Source organism: Lemur catta, chromosome 4 (genome assembly GCF_020740605.2).
Source record: "Lemur catta isolate mLemCat1 chromosome 4, mLemCat1.pri, whole genome shotgun sequence".
Classification (NCBI taxonomy): domain Eukaryota; kingdom Metazoa; phylum Chordata; class Mammalia; order Primates; family Lemuridae; genus Lemur; species Lemur catta.
This window is the reverse complement of record NC_059131.1, coordinates 13,433,075-13,453,007: the sequence shown is the minus strand read 5'-3', so window position 1 is coordinate 13,453,007 and position 19,933 is coordinate 13,433,075. Positions and strand designations below refer to the sequence as shown.

The following is a 19,933-nucleotide window of genomic DNA, read 5'->3' as shown; positions in this document are numbered from 1 at the left end:
TTCATCCCTTTTTATGGCCATTTCTTTTAGCAGCATCCAAAGGTAGTTCACTGCATACTTGGACCCATCCTCAAGAAATACGACGGGCAAATTTCCCCTCAGCTCCTCCTTTTGGACCCTTCTTCCCCCTTTTAGAATCTTTGCTGTCTTTCTTATCTTTCCGTTTTCTGCTTCTCAAGGTCACCGGTCACAGAGCCGAAGAGTATGACAACTTCTTCATGGAGAAGAGTTAGGGACTTACCAGGGCCCTTGCCCAGGACCATCAGCCTCTCAAGGAAAAAACCATCGAGGGAAAGGTTGTGTTGAAAGGAACGAATAAAGTTGAGGTTTCATGCGCTGTAGACCATGAATCTGAGAAAAGCTGGGGGAGCAGCTCTGCACCAACACTGGAGATCTCCTATGAGTTTGATCATTATGTTTTGCATTTTTGCTTGGCCAAGGGAGGAATGAGGAAGCTTCTGTGGGGCCTGCACATCAGTCAGGAGGACCTAGATAAACAGTCTCGGTGCAGGGGAGGCGCACAGCCACAGAGCACTTGGAAGGAGAAAACATATGGTCCCCTGGTGATCTGTGTTTACTCGTCTGTCTGGTGTGTTCCGAGAGGAGGACGCGGGCCAGCCAGGGGTCGGCAAGTCAAAGCCCTTTGAAGACAGGCCCAGCTTCTGAAATGGATCTGACGTCCCCTTGCTGGCTCCACATCCCACAGTAGTCTGCACACTTCCCAGCCCAGCGCAGGGTGTGTGTGTGTGTGTGTGTGTGTGTGTGTGTGTGTGTGTTGTCTACAAATTTCACCGGTAGAGACACAAACATGCAAAACTGTGACATTCTCTATTTTTCTGGAATTAAACAATGACTTGTTTGAGCTCCATTTTCCCTAACAGGAACTTTAGTCGCTTCTGAGCAGGCTTAAATTTAAACCCAGTCAACTCATGTTCTTTCTCTCACTCTTCATTAGCACAGAGTGGCATCTAAATGTGTTCTGAGGGGGACGGTGGGGTTGTTACGCATGTTCAGGCAAGGGGCTGTCATAGCTGTCCTTGCATTTGGTTGTCACCCCTGGTGTTTACCTCCTTCACACAACTACTGACCTCTGTCTCTCCTGCTGGCATCCACGGTCCTTCGGGGCCCTGGGTTTGTCACACCTGTGCTGCTGCTGCTGATGGCAGCCTCTCGCTGTGCCTCTTCTGATCCAAAATAGTCCTCGAGGACATAGGATATGTTGACGCTCTCTCACATGCCCTTTCTTCTTAGATATTATTTCCACTTCCTCAGCTAGTTCATTGCACTGAGGGGCAGGGCACATGGGACAGGTTTGCACCCTGGGCCTGCTGGCCTGCCTGCGCCCATCAGAATCTAACTGCAGTTTACATCACTTTCTAGGGTGGGCCTGCTGTACCTGAGGGGAGGATGGGGGCACGGAGCCCTGCCTCTGAGACCCACACGGTGCCTACTCCATCTTTCCCCTTTTCCATCTCCACTCTCTTTTTTTCCCTCCAGAAGATTGAATTTATACAACTTTTCGAAGGAAATCTGCCTTCTTCCTTACGCTACTATTTATGGTATAATATTTGTGTTCTTATTCCGTCTGAGTTGACTCAAAAAACCTTTTCTCTGTCATAAAAGCTTGGCTCTCACAATGAAAGCCTTGGCTCTGAACATTATGCTCTGCTCTGGGTTTCTAGAGTATATTTTAGTAATAAAAAGTCAAGATTTGACTCTTCTCTTCTCTGTATTTTCTCCTTCCCAAAGCGGTAAGCCCAGGTTGAAAAAAAATATGGGTTTTTAAGTAATGATTTCACAAAGAAACAGAATTAATAATAACATGCCAATTACTATTTTAGAGAATTATCCTGCTTCACTAGAATTATAACAATTTGCCTAGTAACAATTAGAGTCTCCTGAGAATCAGAGGAAGGAAGGTAGATACCATTAGGAGTCATGAGGAGACAAAGAAAGAGCATGCTAAAAAAATGGAAAGTGAATAGACATTGAAATTATCTTTACCACTCAGAAACCTTTCAAAAAGCCTCATAAAAATAGGGGAGGCAAACCAGAAAAGGAATCGCTATTAGTCTCAGCCATACCGTTTAGTAGCCATTAACATTTGATAAGACAAACTTACTGATTTTTTCATCCATGCAATGGGTATAATAATACTTGCCTGCCTTGTCTACTTCAGCGGTATGTGTCCATATAGAAATCTGAGGGGATATTATTTTTAATGAGTTTTATTCTCCATGGAGCAGAAATAATTGCCTAACAATGATTGTATGAAACATGATTAAGAAACATGTTCCTCAAATGATAGGTGGTCTCATTTTCAATTTTAAAGGACAATTATGTTTCCAAACTTAATAGATCTTTCTCTCTCTTCCTTTCTTTCTTTTCCCAGGGAAAATGTAGGCAGTGACTACTACAACATAGTCATTTTATTGTACTCATCTCCAAATCTGACACAGAATTATACTCTGTGGTTGGACTTGGGTTTCTTAGTCACTGGGCTTTGCAGGAGTGTGAGTACTTGGTAAATGGGATACACCCCTGCTGTGGTTTGAATAGTTGTTCCTTCCAAAACTCAGTTTAAATTTAATCCCCAATGGGGCAGTATTGAGAGCTGGTGCCTTTAAGAGGTGAATTCATTCCTGGATTAGTGGATTAATGGGTTAATGGATTAATGGGACTGGTAGAAGAAGAAAGACCTGAGCTAGCACACTTAGCTCCCTGACCATGTGATGCCCTGTGCCACCTCAGGACTCTGCAGAGAGTCCCCACCAACAAGAAGTGTCTCACCAGATGAAGCCCCTTGACTTTGAAGTTCTCAGTCTTCAAAATGTAATAAATCAATTTCTTTTCTTTGTAAATTACCCAGTCTCAAGTATACAGTTATAAGCAACAGAAGATGGATGAAGACAACCCCACAGTGGGTTATGGGAACTACAATTAGAAGGATAATAATATAGTCCCCGTTCTTGAGAAATTCTAAGTCCTACTGGGGAGACATTTGTTCAGTAATTTATTCATTTAATAAATATTTATCAAGCCCATTCAGGCATTGTTCTAGGTGCTGAGATTATGGTAGTGAACATTTTAAAAAATGAATCTTTTGGGCCGGGCGCGGTGGCTCACGCCTGTAATCCTAGCACTCTGGGAGGCCGAGGCGGGTGGATCGCTCAAGGTCAGGAGTTCAAGACCAGCCTCAGCAAGAGCGAGACCCCATCTCTACTAAAAAATAGAAAGAAATTATCTGGCCAATTAAAATATATATACAGAAAAAAATTAGCTGGGCATGGTGGCGCATGCCTGTAGTCCCAGCTACTGGGGAGGCTGAGGCAGTAGGATCGCTTAAGCCCAGGAGTTTGAGGTTGCTGTGAGCTAGGCTGACACCACAGCACTCACTCTAGCCCGGGCAACACAGCGAGACTCTGTCTCAAAAAAAAAAAAAAACAAAAATGAATCTTATATTCTAGTCACACTTAACCAAAATGCATAAACAGTAAATTTTTTGAAATATTATATAATTCATTGCTAAATCATGTAGTACAGAGGATTAGTGCTGTTGGAAGGTAAAGAAAAGAAAAGATGAAGTTGGGGGAATTGGGTGCAGAATGCAACCTTTAAGGGCTTACCTTTTGAACTGGATGTGAAGCTTGGAAGAAATCTTTCAAATGAAAGACATAAATACAAGGAAAAAACACAAGAACAAGCAAGGTTTCTTTGGAGACCTACAAGGGTCTTGCTGGCCTTGAACAGCAGGTGTATTTGGAAGAGGATTGGGAAATTCAACTAGAGAAAGACTGTGGAAGACCATGATAACTAGACTGAGAAATTTAGTTTCAATGGGAATGGAAGTAAAGGGCCATGGAAAGCCCTGGGTGGATTGGTGGTCAGGTGCTGGGAATATAAGGATGTGTGATGTGGTAACTGTTGTTGTTAGAGAATATGTGTTTGGTGCACTCAAGATTCAGGCCACAGGAAGGATTACATGTGGGTTTTCATTTTCTGAGGTTTATACACTCTGAGGAAGGTTGTAAATTACCTGGACAATTGGTTACTTGTATAATGGTGATAAGTCTGGCTAAAAAAATTTCCCCCGAAGTCCAGATTACTTACTTAATGAAACAAATCTTTTTATGTTAGCCCCTGTCTAAATCATACAGATATGTGCAGCTGTGTACATCCACCTTCATGACCTTTACATATGGGGCAATGGAGTAAATGAAATAATTTATGATTTGCTTATTTGGAGTTACCAAGTCATGTTTCTGTCGAACCTTAGGGACTAACAATAGGCGATTTGACTTCTTAGGAACAGTCACACCACACACAGAGAAAAAGGGCTTGTAGTATCCATTTAGGAACACTTTTCTTTTTCTTGATTCAGTGGCCAAGGGCAAACTGGTGACTAGGCATCGTTTTCCAGAAACACTTAAGAATTTATCATTGAAAAACTAATCATCCCTCTATTGAGCAGTCAGACCGCAGCAGCCATGTGTTTTATAAGCTTTGCTTTATTTTAGAGAGAAGGGTTCCTCATACCACTAAACTAGGATTTGGTAAGGGATAATGTAGTTCAGGTTTCCCCATAATTGTATGGAAATTCTCTGGGTGAAAAGTATAAGTCTAGGAAAGATCAGATGTGATGGTGCTCAACAACTTCTGATTTTCCACTCCACCAGAATTCCCAGTGGTCTCTCTTTGCATATCTACTCATCAAGATTTAAGTTGGCAAAGTCCTTAGTAGATAAAACAGTGCTTTTCACTGTGGGCTATTGCTGAGATCCAAAGGAAATATTAGGTTATTAAGTGAAATGTCTGAGTTCCTTAAGTACTAAGTTTGACAGTTGATATCGCTGACATTTTACTTTGACAATTCTTGTTTTATTTTGATTGTGAAGGTGCATCCCCAGTCTTTCAAATGCACATTTTGGCTTGTGATTATCTTTCAAAGTTTTTTTTAGAGTAATTTTTGGGAAACCATGGGTAAGTCAAAAATTTGTGTTATTTTTGCATATGAGTTCTGTCATGGAACCAATGCAGTGCAGACAGCTTGAAATATCAACAAAGTGTTTGAGAAGGATGTGGCAAATGAACACACGTATGTTGATGATTGAGAAGTTCTGCTCTGGTGATTTTAATCTTGAAAATGAGGCACGTGGTCAACCTGAGACCAAGGTGGATAATGATGAGCTAAAAGCTGTAGTGGAAGCAAATCCATCTCAACCTACATGTAAATTAGCAGCAAGGTTTGGCATTACTATTCCAACAATACTGGACCATTTGAAACAAACTGGCAAAGTAAAGAAGCTGGATAGATGGGTTCTGCAAGAATTAAACAAGCGTCAGAAGAGAAATCATCTCCAAGCTTGCCTTTCTTTGCTGTCATGACATAAAAGCTAACCATTTCTACATCATATTGTTACATGTGATGAAAAATGGATTCCTTTTGACTACTGCAAGCATTAGGCACAATGGTTGGATAAAGTTGAAGTGCTAAACACAGTCCAAAACTGAATATTCATCTAAAAAAGCTAATGATGTCTGTTTGGTGGTCCAGCGCTGGTATTATCCACTACAGCTTCATGAAACCTGGTCAGTCAGTTACAGTGGATGTCTACTGCAACCAATTAGATGATCTGATAAGGATGCCTGCGATTAAGCAGCCTAGATTGGTCCATAGAGACAGGCCAGTCCTCTTACAAGACAATACTCAACCACGTTACCTAAACAACACTGCTCAAACCACAGAAGCTGGATTTGGAAACCCTCTGTCATCTACCATATTCATCAGAACTTGCACCAACTGACTACCACTTCTTCCAGGCTTTGGACCACTTCTTGCAAGGAAAAATATTCAATTCTCAACAAGGTGTGGAAAACTCCTTTTGCAATTTCATTGCCACTTGCTCTCCAGGCTTCTTTACTGTTGGCATAAACAAGCTACTGTTAAGATGGCAAAACTATGTGGATAGTTTAAGCGCATACTTTGATTAATTATACTGCTTCTTGTTTGAGATATAATAAACTACACTTTTGATTCGAAATCAGACATTTCATATTTAATGACCTAGTAGCCTGCGTGTTTGGCCAATGGAATTGGTGAGCAGATCAGGCTTCTGGGGCATTTGGACATTGTGCATACTGAAACCTCCTATTTGTCCATTTAGAAATGAGCAATCAGGAAAGCTGCCTTTGGGGGATGTTTGTAAAACGAGTTCTTTCAGGTTGGGTTTGGCTACAGGCCCATGTGAAGCAGTTTCACTTTTTACTCAACGGAGTTTGGATAAACCAGGAAAACTTGGCTCCTCAAATTGTTTGATCTTTGTTGCATTGCCCATTTTTGCAGATTCTGACATCTGGAATGTAAATTAGGACTACACATTTAATATTTCTGTTTAATGTTCATTATTGGGCTCCCCTGAAGATTGTTATACAGAGTTGGCTGCCAAGGGCCTGCTATTCTAATCGACAAGACTTCTCATCCTGCTTTCTGTTTATTCTTTGCTGACCCTAAGTAGACCAAGAAAGGAATGATGAGCTTCTTCAATTTTCACTGAACACAGTAAGTTTTCAGAGATGTACAAATTTGATATTCGTGCTAGGCAGCTCATAATTGTTCACTGAACAAGCCATTCTAGAAAGGTCTTACTTACACTCTAGGTATTTTGGAGAGTCACCATTCTAGACCCCAGACATGTCAGGTTATGGATCTTGTTTTACTCAATTCTGTAAAGTTTAGTCAATGAATACTAGACATATGGCTCCAGATGCTATTGGAAATGCAAAGAAAAATAGGAAATAACTTCTACTCTTGAGTAACTATACTAATTTGTTAGGGCTGCTATACAAAATACCATAGACTGAGTGGCTTGAACAACAGTGAGACAAATTTACTGTCACAGTTCTGGAGGCTGGAAGACCAAGATAAAGTGTTGGCAGCGTTGGTTTCTTCTGAGGTCTCTCCCCTCAGCTTGCAGGTGGCCACCTTCTTGCTGTGTCTTCACGTGGTCTCTGCTCTGTAAGGGCACCTCGCTGGGGTCTCTCTTGCCTAATTTCTTCTTACCAGGTATACTACTCAGATTGGATATGGATCCACCCTAAAGGCCTGCATACTCTTTAAAAACCCTTTCTACAGAAACAATTTCTGAGGTGCTAGAGGTGAGAGCTTCAACATATGAATGTTGGGGGGACACGATTCAGCCTATAACAGCACTTCCTAGTAGCAGAGGAGAAGCTGTATACCTAATGACTATTACATAAACAAGAAATCAGCCCAATGTGGGGGCAAAGTTCCATGGGGGCTGAGAGATGAGAGTGCTCCGGTCTGTTAGGAAGAACTTTTATGGATAAAATGGTTTTGAGATGGATATTGAAGAACAGATTTCACTAAGTGTCCATCAATTCATAAGTAGATAAAGAAAATGTGGTATACACACACACACACACACACCCCCCACACACACACAGAGTACTACTCAGCCATGAAAAGGAATAAAATAATGTTGTTTGCAGCAACTTGGATGGAACTAGAGACCATTATCCTAAGTGCAGTATCTTGGGAATGGAAAACCAAATACCCTATGTTCTCACTAATAAGTGGGAGCTGAAAAATGGGTAACATGGGCACAAAGTGACATAAAGGACATGAGAAATCAATAAAGGGAGAGGCTGGAAGGTGGATATGGAGTAAAAACTTACCTATTGGGTACAGTGAACACTATTTCGGTGATGAGCACACCAGAAGCCCTGACTTAAGCATTATAAAAGGTATCCATATAACAAAAACACTTGTACCCACTTAATTAATACTTTGAAATAAAAAAAGAACATATTTCAAAGAATGAACTATTAAAGTGAATTATATTAAATTGCAATTTTTAAAAAATCAAATATCAGCATAATTTTACATGGTATGACATATTTCTTTTCATACAGTAGAGGGCTAAGGTGGGCAAATTTTTTTCTATAAAGAGTCAGATAGCAAATATTTTAGGTGTTGTGGGCTATGTAGTCTGCTTCATAACTACTCTACTGTTGTAGCGTGAAAATATTTATGGATGATACATAAACAAATGAATGTGGATGTGACTGTATTCCGATAAAACTTCATTTACAAAACCAAGCAGCAGATGTAACTAGTTAGTAGAAGAGTCAGAGCAAGAACTCAGGTCCCTTGACTTCCAAACTAATGTCCTTTCCTTTATGCTATGCAAATTTTATTTCCTAGGAACTATTAAGTTTCTAAGTAAATATTAGAATTTTTTTTTAATTCAAAAAAGTCCATTTGGGGAAATAAAGACTTCTAAAACTGCCAAAAAAAAAAAAAAATGAAGAAGAAGAAAAAGAAAAAAAGCAGGCTGGATTTGGCCTCTGGGCTATAATTTGATTACTCTCGTGTAGGGGAAACTTTAAATTCCCTGACCTAACTTCTCTATTTGCTGAAATGTGTCTTCCCTGATACTTCCACACCCCTGTGCCAAGCACAGAGTTCCTCTTCTGTGACACGTCTATTCCCTGTGTGTTCCAAAACGAAGCCTTCCAACATGCAGAGACTGGAAAGAGCAGAAAATACTTTGGCTTCAACTCAATGTTGTCATGTGGTAACAGACCACAAACCTAAGCCACTTCCGCCTTGTTGTTTAACTCTTGGCACATGTGTGTTTTGTTTCTATTTTATTGGCTCTTTAGTGGAACTGCAAAAAGACTCGTGGCCTCCTTTTACCCAGGGAGGGAAAACAAGCAACTGCTTCTCTTTTCACAACCTAGAACCCTCACTGGTATCCACTTTGCAGAAAGGGATCTTTCACAAAGGCAGATCTTTCCAGAAGACTGAGTATTTCCAGTAAATACAAACAATTCACTGAGGGTGGAAGATGTACTAAATGTACATAATCACTCTGTCTTTCTAGAGGGAGGGAAACCAGTAATAATGCAACCTTACCTTAACAACTCGGTGCCATCACTAAGGATTCCTTACTTACAGTTCTTTTTTTTCCTAATGCTATACCTTTATGCAAATGACTTCATCCATCTTTCTTATGCTGTGGATGCTGTGGATTTTTTTCCTGATATAAAAACTAATTTAGCTTCAACTTACTCTTTTTCTCTGTACTGAAAGCTTCAGAAGTATAGCTTTAAATACCAAGACAATTTGGCTTAAGCCCTCACAATAAAATTTAAAAATGTATTCACTTAGAGCTGTACAAGCATTTATAGAGTGGCCACTCCCTGCCTTTCTGGGTCTGGAGGCAGATGGATGACCAAGCAAGGAGAGATTCCTTTTCTCATGGAGGTTTCATCCAAAGGAGAGAAGACAGTAAATAAATAGGCAGAAAAGTATATAAATTATACAATTTCAAATGGTGATTACCACTTATAAAGGAAATAAAATGAGGGAATGGGCTGCACATTGAGGGTGGCAATTTAAGAAATCATGAAGGGGTTTGAGTGGAGAAGGGCTGGCCATGTGATGCGCTGCCATGGAGCATCACAGCAGAGACAAATGCAATGCAAAGGCACTGGGGTGAGAACAGGCTCAGTGTGGTCACACATCAGCAAGGCCAGTGGCCAGGGTGGGTGAACTTGAGGGACAGTGGTAGGGAGCAAGGTGGACAATCTACTCTGAGACACTGAGGCCCCAAGACACACTGAGCAGTGGTGACTCTGCCCCATACCAAGATAGCCTCTGACCGCTGCCCTTCTTAAAGCTCTTCTGTCTTTTTCACATTTTTTTGCTTTTCTTTTCTATGAAGTTATCTCAGCTTCCGCCACTCTTTTAATGCTATGTTTTCATCTTTGGGATGAGAAACTAGATGATTAATATTATTACAACAATGAGGCAAGATCAAATTGAACTCTAAATGAGGGTGTGAAAGACGCCTCCGTGAATAAAGGTCATGGGGTGTTTTACAGCTTTTTGAAAGCTCAGATCCTAGCTGGGCACGGTGGCTCCCAGTGTAATCCTAGCACACTGAGGGGCTGACGTGGGAGGATCACTTGAGCTCAGGAGTTCAAGACCAGCCTGAGCAAGAGTGAGACCCCGTCTCTATCAAAAATAGAAAAATTAGCCTAGTGCAGTGGCAGACGTCTGTAGTCCCAGCTACTCAGGAGGCTAAGGCAGGAGGATCGCTGGAGCGCAGGAGTTGGAGGTTGCAGTGAGCTAGGATGATGCCGCTACACTCTAGCCATGGCAACAGAGTGAGACTCTGTCTCAAAAGAAAGAAAGGAAGGAAGGAAGGAAGGAAGGAAGGAAGGAAGGAAGGAAGGAAGGAAGGAAGGAAGGAAGGAAGGAAGGAAAGAAAAAGAAAGAAAGAAAGAAAGAAAGAAAGAAAGAAAGAAAGAAAGAAAGAAAGAAAGAAAGAAAGAAAGAAAGAAAGAAAGAAAGAAAGAAAGAAAGAAAGAAAGAAAGAAAATAAAAGCTCAGATCCTTTCTCATACTAAACTCTCAGCCGTGTTCTTGCTAAAGAAGGCTGCTGAATGCCTGACTTCTGGATAAGAATGAGATACTGTAGGAACACAGTCTTCTTCCTCTATCACATCTCCCATGCTCCTGTCTCTTTATAAAGAAATCCGGTAGATTTCTAAAGGGAAGCACATGCCACTTTTCAATAATCGTGTCTTTCCAAGGTCCCAAATAAGCAGGAAGGGCCTTGGTGGCCCAATGCAAGGTTTAATGTCCATTTTGCTTTTCCCCCCTTTCCTTCCTTTTCTGCTTGGATTCATAGGGGAATGCATTACAGAAAAAACACCCTTTCTCTCTACTTCTACTATTGTCAGTAACCAGAAGAGCCCGTTTCCTTTCCCACCTTTATGGAAGAAGCAGCATTTGAACAGGACAGGATTTCGATGAGGATGATGAGGGAGGAGTTGGGGGCTGAAGGCTCACAGCCCCAGGCTGCAGGCGTCAGTCCCTTCCTTTTCTGTGGCCTTTTCTCCTTCCTGTTCTCATATCATGACTTTATACCACCGGATCCTTTAGCTGGAGCCTGTTGATACTGTTTTTCTCTTCCGTGAATCCAGTTTCTAAAGCTCTGTTTTCACTGATTTTATCTTTTCATAAGTACTGAAGACTAGAATACTGTTTGGCAGGACCAACACTGATTTTACCACCAGGTGCAGAAGACAGCCACCATGAGTGACCTCTGGGACACATAATGGCCCTGCTACATCCTCCCCAAACTCTTCCTTGAAATGCCATCAAACAGCTATAATCCTTTGATTTAAATTGTTTGACTGCCATTAAAATGTAAATGCCCAGAGGAAGAGTAATGCCTTAAATTCTCTCTAAGCATTTATCCCTCAGGGTAAGTTAGATATTTTAGTGACCTTAGGTTTTTATAGGAGGAAGAGAAGTGTGAGAATGGGGGAGGACTCCAAGAAAGGAAACACCAAAGACCAGTGGGGCTGACTTTACAATCATCTGAAGCTCCAGCCTCAGCAAACATCACTGGACTAGTTGTTCCCTACTTTGGTGTATTAATCCTGGTGTCTGTGGATTGAGTTAGTTTCCATCCCTCTGCCCGAGGCACCATGGCATGGCCAAGCATCCCTGTCCCTATTGGGGAGGACTTGCAACGTTCTGGGTCCAAGTTTCTGAATCATCTCAAGACCTGGTGTATTTGTTGTGTTGTTTGGCCATCCTTCAATGCCTATTGTAAGTAAAGGCTGTCCCAAACTGGCAGACCATTTTCTCTTACTGCTCTCCACTCCTCCAACCAGGTAATCCCTTTCCAAGTCACAAAGCCCTTCCCTGTCTTCCATCCTTCTCCTTTATTGAGCCAGTTTTTTATCTTGTACCCTATGATATCCACGTTCAAGGGCTCTTCTCCTTGACTATTAATCCCGGATGTAGAATCTTGTCAAATCTTGTTTAAAAATCAGAGTACTCTTTATACAGCCACTAAATCTCCTTCATCTTTCATGACAGGGATATTTTCAAGGAACTCCATCCGATTTGTTAAACATGACCTCCTCTGCCTGGGTCCTTGCAGCCTTCTTCAATAAAGGAGGCTTTTCCAGGTGCCGTCCTACCACATCCTTTAAGAATGTTTCCAAGAACTCCCTCTACTATACCCCTTCTATCCCTAAACAAACCAGATGTTACACAGGCTGGTCTCCTATCTCCCTGCTTGTCTTAAGAGGGATCTTAAAAGAAATATGAGGATGGATCTGGCTATTTTCAAATCCTTTGGAATTACTTCCAAATAAATGAATTTTAGTTACAGCTTCTTTACCTTGTCTGCTCTTTCCATGGATGCAAATTAAAAATAAAATAAAATAAAATGAACAACCATGTGTTTTCTACTGCCTTATATGGTATACTTATGTTGCATTTTTTTTGAAACTTGCCTATATGTCAGTTATCTTCAAGTGTAAATTTGGAATTTCAATGGGCTCAATATGTAACATGTCTCAGTTCAGAACCAATTGAGAGACAGGCATAGCTCTGTGAAGAATAAATTATCTACCTTTAACACTGTAAGTGGATTTTTTATTCTTTTAATCCTGTAGTAGATAAATTTTTCTGTTCAATCTCTGCAACAGCTGGATAATCACAAGCTTCCTCCTTTAGGGCAGAGCCTACCCCATACAGTAAAATGCACTCTTTTGGCAGATAGACAGATCCCACAAAGATGAGGGAGAGGCAGGGTATGAGCCAAAAATGAAAATTTTTTTTCCAAGTTCACCAATCAGAAAAGTCATTTCTTGTTAAAGAGTAGAATTGGTAAACCATGGGGGAGGGGCCAAAGACGTGCTGCTCTGTGGAAGTTCCTCCAGATGGAAGTTCAAATAGGTGGGCATAGGCTCCCAGTGATATTAAGCTAAATAAAAATTAGATACATTGTTTGATTTAAAATATAGGTTCCCAAGGCCCAAACTGATTCAAGATCTGGGATAGGGCCAAGGACATCCAGATATATAAAAGAACCACAAATGATTCTGATTCTGTTATTAAATCCCACTTTGAAGGGCATTCCATTAGACTTTTATAAGACATTCTCTGAAAAAGGGATTATATAGTCTAATGTTTTAGAAATATTGAATTAAAAAAATTAAGTATACTTCTTTCTTGGTGTACAGTATTATAAATATTTCACATGAAGGTACATAATATTTCTCAAACTTTTTTTCAGAACACTTCTTAATGATTTGAGGGACACTACTGCACTAAGAAGACATTTTGAAAGGTGCTAAGTTGAGTTCCTAGAACAAGAGAAGTAACCGTTGTCACCTGTACTGGTTAGAACACACCTGAAATTCAGTTCTAAGCACTATCATCTTCAAGAGAGTTGCTGAAAACCTGGAGCATTTGGAAAGAATTGGATCTTCAAGGATTCATTAATCCTATGAACAATGGTTGAAAGAGACTACTCTCCGGCCAAGATGGGAGCTCCAATATACACATCTAAACTCACTCCCTGTCAAAACCCCACCAAAGCCATGGGAAAGTGATTCAAAGAACTAGGAAATAAGGAGAGAAGACAACAGCCATACATTTTGGAAACTGGAAAGTGTAAGGACCGACAGTAAATGAGTTAGAACCAAAACAGCAGAATCCAAAACCAGAGTGGAGAGAGCTGGGAATCAGCATGTTCCCATCACAATTCCTCACATTCTCTGGAATTCTCTGGGAAAGACAGCTTCAGTTTCCCTTGTAACTGGGAGTGGTGGTGGGAAAGATAATAAAAAGGATTGGGTGAAAACTGTTGGCAATGCAGTCAGATATTTAGGTCTTCTCTTAAGTTCTATGCCACGGATAACCAACCCTTCTCCACCCCACAGAAGACCAGAGATTTATTCTCTGAAGAGGGTAAAACACAGAAACCCAGGACTGGGTGTTTGTTGGCACAGATGTTGTTGTAGTTGAAGATGGACTATCCAATGAAAACAAGGAGATAGTCAAACTCTCTGCATAGTAAATGCTGAATGTTGAGTTCCCCTCTTCTTTTTTAAACACAACCCTAACAAGTCTCCCAGAATCCCCCAAGCAGAAAATTGAAAAAATATACTCCAGACAATCTTATTATCCCCAAAGGAAAGACCAAAACCAGGGATTCATCACAAAACAACCAACCAGATCACCCTGCAGGAAAGCTCAAAGTCAACAGCCTGTTCACAAACGGCTGAAGCAATATTCTGAGTCCCACATACACTTTCAGAAACTTGCCACTCCCCATTAAGAGGCTTATCTATTTCTCTCTCCATGAGACTGGATGGGGCTTTGTGGCTGCCTCTATGAATGGAATATGTTTACTGATTTTTCAGGCCAGGTCATAACAGGTGATATGACTTCCGATTGGCCCTTTCTCATTTTGGGTGCCTGCCCTTAGAATCATGCCACCATGTTGTGAGGAAGCCCAACCTACAGCCCACATAGAGAGGCCCCCTGAAGAGGAACTGAGGCCTTCAACCAAAAGCTAGCATCAGCCACAAGAGCCATGAGTGGTGGATTCTGGCCCCAGCTTTGGAACCTCTCAGTTGAGATCTCTGGCATCAAAAGGGTCATTGTTGCTCTGCTGTGTCCAAACCAACAGAATTCATGAACATAATAAATGGCTGTTTTAGATTGCTATGCTTTGGGACAATTTGTCATAAAGTCATTAGTAACTGGAATAAGCATTAATTGAACATTTAAACAGTTAAACTTACAATAATTATTTTGGAGATCATCTTCACTAAAACTTTCAAGATCCTTAAGAGAAACAATGTACCATCTTGGAATTTAGAAGAATTGTGTTTGTATCTGCATGAGGAGGGGGTATCAGATTATGACGTAGGATAAATAGGTACCATAATTTAGATGATCTACATTTTCTTAAAAGCTTTTCTTTAATTTTGAACTACTTTTTTCCCTTTTGATTAAAAAAATAGAGGATGAGACATGATCTCATTACAAGAATAAGTTTCAGGATTTGGTAAAATAAAGAGAAAGCTTTGAATAGGCTGAATAGGAATTCAAAGACTGCTTATAATATATTCCAGAGCTCAGGAACTTTTTTCATATTGCCCGCTTTTTGGGGTTATACTTCTCATTGCTGCCTTCAGTTACAGGTGGGGACATTATTTTGGAAACCTTTCTTTGTATTGTCTTTGTAAGCTAGATCTATTGCCCATGACATTTTAGCTATTTAATAACTCTACTGTTCCAACAAAACCTCCCCAAAGAGCACTTCAGGCTCCCAGCGTCCACCAACCTAAGCTCTCCATAGGAGCAATGAAAAAACCACAGGTGCGAGAAATCTGAGGATTCCTTCGCAGAAGGGTCTCTCTTCAGTCAGGACTGTTTTATTCCTTAAAATAGATTTTAAGCTCTATGGAGTAGTCAATCTTAGAAATTCAGAAGTGGAGATTAACCTCCAAAGATTAAATGATTATCTAACCATGTTAATTCAATGTGGTTGTTAATTTATTACCTTCTATCCTCATGGTGAAGGACAATCTACACTGCAAACTTCATATAAATTATTTTCATCAGACGAGATCAAAATTTTCCTTGTAAGTAAGGAAAATACATATCTTTCCTCCAAATGAGCAACAGAAAAATAGCACCATGCTTATGTAGCTTATAAAAGGTGTGAAGGAGATTCTGAAGTTCCATGACTCATTCATCTGGTGGGACATTTTTTTATTTGAAAGAATATTGTTTCTGCTTGAGCTTACTATAAAAATAGGACTCCAGTATTTACAGAAATAAAAGCCTTTATCAGCCTTTCTCCTCCCAAAGTGATTTTGGGCCACCAAATCATTAGCAAACTCTATCAATTCAAGAGATACTTACTGTGTGATTTTTTTTTTTCTCTAGGCTTTTGCTTGGTTCTGGAGAGGCAAAGACAAGGTAATTAGACATGGGGGTCTGCCTATAAAAAGCTTATGGTTTACATAGGGAAGTAAGCTATATATAAAAATAATTAAAATGCAAAGTAGAAAGTGAGATGAACTGCATGGACAATAGAGACACACTGAGTGAGAGTTAAGAGGGAGCAAAGCTTTTCAGTTGGTGTTAAAACAGTCAGGATTATGAGCTAGAGGGAATAAAGGTGATGTGCAGTCAGAGGAAGGTAGTTTCAGCGGAGATGAACTAGAGGACAAACACAGAGGATTCGTTCAAGTGAACAATAAAGGTTCGGTTTGGCTGGAGCGTCCTATGTACATGTGCATCAGCATCAGTGGGGTCCTGCTAAAAGGGGAGGTTCCTGGACCCTACACCAGACAGAGACCCAGATCTACGGAGGGGTCCTGGGCACCCTTGATTTTAACAGGTTGCTGCTGGGACTCTAATTATGGTTGGGTTTGGGAATCTCTGGGCACAGGGTTCACAATGGGGAGTGATGAGAGATGACATTGAGAAGGTTGGTTGGTGTCAAATCATAAAGGGCCTTGACTTCCAGAAAGTACATGGGCTTTATTTATTGGTTAGTGGGGTACCAGGAGAGACTGCTGAGAAATGAAGTAACAGATCAGAGTCATGCTTCAAAAACAGTGCTCTGCTGGTGTAAATAGGATGGATTGGGAGACAGAAGACTAGAGGTAGGGAAAATAATTAGGTACCACCTGTAATTTCCCAAGAGGAAGTGTTTAAAGTATAAATTCAGGAATGGCAACAGTAGGGCTAGAGAGGGAAGTTTGGGTGGGCTCCTAATCTCATTCACCATCGTCATTTAGTTTAGTTCCTGTGACATCTCTGACTCTGATCTTGCCTCTCTTTGAAGACATTCTCAGTAAACCCTTTAACACTCCTGACCCAGGCTCTTGCTTTTTGGCTAAAATACATTGTGCTTAAATATATGGAATGGTATTTGCTGCTGTTATTTTAAAAAAAAAGCACGTTCATGCCACAGAGCCCTGTGAACTTCAAGATGCTTAAGAATGTCTTAAATCTGAATGCCACTGATTCTTTGTGAAAATGAGACAGGTCAAGAAATGGTAGAAGCCATTGAATTCTTGTAGCTGCCCAGTACCTTGCATAAAAGTGGGCACACAGTAATCACTTAAAAAATTTTGGTTATTGATTAGAGCTCCAATTCCAGTTTCTGGAAATTTCAATTCTGTCCTGATTCTCTTAGGAAGTCAGGGTATGTTTTTCATATATATTTCCTCTCTAATAATCTTCTTTTTCTCTTTCTCTACTCTCTCTACTCACATAGCCTGTTCTCCTTGGCTTAATGGGCTCTGATTACTCACAGAGACTCACAGAGTATTTTCTGTAGGGGAATAACAAGGAGCCCAATGACTTCCCCTTGAGGTTACCGTGCCTTTGAACACATTGCACATGTTTAGGAAAAGGCTAAAATGTTTGGCCCATTACTGGTCTTTCATATGAATCCTTCTAGCAGATGGAAATAGATTTTCCTAGCAACTCTGAGTAAATAAACATAATTAAGTGAAAAGAAGAGAAGGTAAAATGTTATGTCCTTTTATATGAAAACATCAGAGGAAGAAGAAAATTATCTATCTTAAGACGTATCAGCTTATAAACTCAGTTTAAGCTTAACCAAAAAAAGAAAAAGAATAAAATGCAAATGAGTTTTGAGAAGAACTTAAAACTAGTTGCTGTTATCTCTATAGGGCCTGTTGTTATGGGCTAAATTGTGTCCCCTCAAAATTCATGTGTTGAAGCCCTAAACTTCAGTAACTCAGAATGTGATAGGGTCATTAAGGAGGTGGTCAAGTGACAATGAGGCCTTTAGGATGGATCCTAATCCAATATGACTGGTGTCCTTTTAAGAAGAGGAAATTTAGACACACAGATGGATACCGGACTACAAACACACACAGAAAAGATGACGTGAAAACACAGTGAGAAGCTGGCCACCTTCAAGCCAAAGAGAGAGGCTTCAGAAGAAACCAACCCTGCTGATGCCTTGGCCTTGCACTTCTAGCCTCCAGAACTGTAAACGGTAAAAAGCAAACTTCTGTTGTTTAAGTCCCCCAGTCTGTGGTACTATCCTTTGTCATAGAAACCTGAGCAGACTAATACAGACCCCAGGGCCAAGAGGAAATCTGAGAGGGCTCAGGGAGAGCCCCACCATGTGCAGTGCACGCCCTAGCAGGGCTGGGGGGCACTTGTGGCACGAGTTGATCTTCCACCGCCATCACTGATCAGGTCCCTGCTCCACCAGAGGAAACCAAGAGGAACAGACATTTCAGGGTCTATCTCCATCTTATCAGATATGCTAACCGGGATCAATGGAGATTGAAAAGACAAGCAGGAGATGTTTTCAGAGTCTCTCTCCATTTTAGCAGCTGTGTCAAAGTTGACATGAAATGAAGACTGTTAGGAAGAAATACCTCAGGTCATAGGAGATGGCGACCCCTCCCCAGGCTTTCTTGCTGGGGGGCTGCCCCCTCTCAAGCATGTTCCCCAACGCGCTCTTGACCTTAGGAGCAGTCCCTTCACTGTGGACTTTGCTTTTATCACTCTGCCCCACTCTGTCACTGCCTGTTTCCGCCCCCACATTATTTTGTGTTTCAGACTGTCCTTTTGATTCCCAAGTCCACCTTTCCCTAAGGCACTCTCTTTTGTTTCTCCCTACATGACACCCACAGCTGTGAGCCAACTCCAGCTCTTCCCACAGCCCAATCCAACTCACTGAACCCCAGGCTGGGCCAGAGCTCCTGGTCAGCCTGAGAGGGTGAGAGCAGGAATGAGCCAGTCCAGATGCCACCCTGTTGGTTGGGCTCACCCTCCCCTTGCAAAGAGGAGCGAAATGCCAGTTAGTTAACCTGCACCAATAACACCATATTCTATCAAATCTAGGACACTCCCAGTTGGAACATTCAATATTATTTTATATGCCAGTAAAAAGAACAAATGCTGCAAATAAACTATAGCACAACATTAGATGTAAGATGCTTTAAATTACAGAGTAGTTGAAAAGGAAAAAGGAAAAGTGTGTATCTTAGGGTCACTGCTATGAGAAATATAAGTGTGAAAATGACATGACTTAAGAACAATGACCAAATAATGCTTGTCTTTTTGTAGACATGATTTTCTGTTGTGATTTTAAAATTTACAACATTTTTTCATGGTGACCAAGAAATAAGTACATTTTTCTAAGTCACCATCAAAATCAGCACAACTGATACCATGTATAGTTTGCTAAGACACGGTGATGAAGGCATGAATTCAGGTTGTATACCATCCCGCAGATTTTCCGGAATATCTAAACTTGTGATTATTGTATATGAGTGTTTGCAGAGGCTCCTGTTTTTCTTCTGAATGATATTTCTATTGTTTCAGTTTGCCTGATAGCCCTTGCTGTCTAAATTATCATTGTCTGAATCCTTGCTGTCTAAACTAAAGGACTAAATAAATATGGATACTTTTTTCAAGATGGTCTGACCTCTCTCAATATCCGAACTCTCATTCCTGTCTATCTGAAATCCAGGAACCGTCTGATTTGGATACTGTTTCACAACTTGAGATTGAAGATTTCCAGACTTCAATGGAACTTTCCAATGAAAGAATTGCCAGGTTTCTGTTTAGGACCATGCTTGTTTAGGCTCTATCAATCACCTTCCCATACAGAAGCCTAGCAGTGCTTTCACTGGAAAGCTCCGCTGTCTAACTGTGAGAGGTTAAGCAAGTTACTTTCCTTTTCTGACCTTCGTTTTGCTCTCTGGCAAGAGTGCTCAGTACCTCCAGGGTCTCGTTCCTGCTGCTGGCTTCTCTCTGCACCCCCCTCCCCACGCCTCCTCTCTCCCCTTCTCCACCCTGCCCCACCGCTGTCCTGGAGGCTGGCCTCTCCAGACTGCATCACCCAGGCCACCTCCTGACCTCTGGCTACTGGTTGGTTTTGGCCAATGGGTGGCATCAGGAGTTTGGGTACTTCTGGAATTCTTCCTTCCCTCCATGCTAGGCTGTGGTTTCACAGTGGCACTGCATCCCCCACTTAGCACCTGGCAGGGGACCTCCCCCCTCTACCCCTCATGGCTC

General features: G+C 41.1%; 1 long non-coding RNA gene across 1 annotated transcript in view; it reads left to right on the top strand.

Annotated features, from left to right (window-relative positions):
- The window catches only part of LOC123636420, a 120,662-nt gene that overhangs the window by 87,980 nt on the left and 12,749 nt on the right, over positions 1–19,933 (top strand). The window contains exon 2 of the long non-coding RNA XR_006734526.1: positions 15,800–15,832. This is a non-coding gene — a long non-coding RNA (uncharacterized LOC123636420). The remainder of the gene's footprint in view (positions 1–15,799; positions 15,833–19,933) is intronic.